Raw genomic sequence first — 2,413 nt, 5'->3', positions numbered from 1 at the left:
CTGGGATGTAGCTCAGTGGTAGAGCACCCCTGGGTTCAATTCTCAGTATATATATATATATATATATATATATATATATATATATATATATATATATAACTAGAGAAAAAGGACTATCTATCTACTTGACATCATTTTAGCATTTTGTGGGTTTTTCCTAAAGTCTTCCTGGTGCAATGTATCTATCATATTTCAAGTGGTTGTGATCCTAGGTTGTGATCCTATTTGGAGGAAATGTACATTTGACTACCAAGAAGGAGCATGAAACCTGGAAAGGAAGTTAGAGCTGAGGGTGTGGTTTGGTGATAGAGGCTTGCCTGGTACTTGTGAATTCTGAATCCCTGGTTCCACCACTGGTACCACAAAAACAAAAACACAAATCACGCTGTTGGGGGAGGAGGGCCTTCAGTCCCTCTCCATTCCCCTTTCTTCCTTCCCACCTTCCCTCTGGAAACAGAATCCCTGTGAGTGGATAGACAGGGGCTTGGCTCTGACTGGCATCTTTGTATTTTGTATAAGTTTGTGGATGTGAAAACCAAGGCTTCTAAAGCTATAACTGAAATATCACTTTTTCCTTTTCAGGTAGCCTGTTCCATGCTGAGCATAGTTGGAGATTTATAGCTTTTACTGAATCAATATTTACTTGCCAACACATGCCTGATATTGGAGTGAAAATGAACTTTTTTTCATTCTGTCTGTCTTTTAGAAGATATACTTGTCATGTCTGTCTTTTAGAAGATATACTTGTCATGTAAAATCAGATCGGCAGTTCACATGATAACAAAACAAAGCTACCCAGCCTGGGACATGGAGACAGCCTTTTTACCCTCTCTTGGCCAGCTGTGTTGACTTAGTGCAGCAGACCTCTGAGCCTGAGTTTCCGCATCTGCAGGAGACAACAGCTGTTCCTGACTTGTAGGTTTACCATGAGGATTAGACGAAATAATGCCAAGGATGGTGTTTGCAACAGAGCTGAGCAAACAGAAGGCTCCCAATGCCCAGTAGTTAGCTGCCAAAGTACATTCAGACTTTCAAGAAAAAATTTTTGATTCAGAAAAGCATATGCATATGTAGTTTCTTTACAAAAATGTAATGATGTGTGTGGCATATGCATACGTAGTTTCTTTACAAAAATGCAATGATATGTGTTTGTGTACAAAATTTGAAACATCATTTCTTGACAAGCATGAAGAATTCTTTCCCTAAGACCTACAGGGCAAAATGTTATCAGTATTTGTCTTGAGCACCCACTACAAGATAGATTCTATTCTCTAACTCAGAGAGGTTAAGTCCTACACCAGCCCCTGTACGATGGTCCAGAAGCAGCCCACTAGCCCTCCTATTCTGTTCCCACCACCTGACTGTTTAACCTTTTCCCCCATTAGTGTCTCAGGACTGCACAAGGCCACCTCGGTAACCCTGACTCTTTATCTTCCCCATCTGCAACAGGGCTGCGCCATATGAGTACTTTCCTCATCACCACCTTCACAGCAACCCAAGAAGTCTGAAATTGTCCTCCTGTGTCAGTGGGAGAGCTGCCAATCCCTCTCCCTACTCTATGCCCCATTTCCTCTTCCTCTTTGATTATCTGGATTCCAGAAGTAACTTGGGAACCCTATGGTTTGGTGCCCCCAGACCTTTTCACCCACCAGCACATGCCTCATTGTCTATCTTCCTTTGCCTGACACAGGACCCACAGAGGAAGTGAAGAAAGCCAGAAGGCCGTTTACCTCCCTGTGGCCATAGGCCACGGGCAGGAGGGCGCAGGCCACGGGCAGGGAGAAGATGAAATGATGGAGGAAGGTTTTTGGAGGAAGGTTTTGCAGGGGCCTGTCTGGACGTCCACCCTCGGGGCCTCGATCCCCTGCACCTCCCCTCCCAGGCCCTGGAGCCGTGGTTAGAGCAGCTGAAATGCTCTGCAGCTCTGGAGGAGGGACGCCCAGGTCCCGCTCAGTGGGCTTTGCAGAGCATAGGGCAGAAGAGGAAACGACCCCACAAGCCCTCGGGAACACAGTATGAACCACTCGGAGGGGAACCCGACCTCGGGGCCTGAACCTAAAACGCGATCTCGAAACCCGGAAAGGGACTTCGCCGCGTTCTCTAGGGACTTTTATCAAAAGGATCAGTCTTCCAACAACGATAGAAAATGAACTGTAGGTGTCCTGCCAGTCGCCAGACACAAGGTTCTTCAAGAACCTTCGGCTGAGCCAGGGAACCGGAAACGAAGGGAAAACAGCATAGGCGGGGGACGGGATGTGTGCGTGCGTGTGCATGTGTGCGTTCTCACGTTCCAGACACACTCAAGATGGCTGCATTCCACAGCCCGTGAACTCCGTGCAGGAGCACTTCCTCCTGTGACTCCCAACATGGCTCCACCAGTGCGCCCTGGGGCGGGGCCTAAGGCGGAAGTGGG

This window comes from Marmota flaviventris, chromosome 17 (genome assembly GCF_047511675.1).
Source record: "Marmota flaviventris isolate mMarFla1 chromosome 17, mMarFla1.hap1, whole genome shotgun sequence".
Taxonomy (NCBI): domain Eukaryota; kingdom Metazoa; phylum Chordata; class Mammalia; order Rodentia; family Sciuridae; genus Marmota; species Marmota flaviventris.
The sequence above is the reverse complement of the archived record's forward strand: the minus strand, read 5'-3'. Positions refer to the sequence as shown.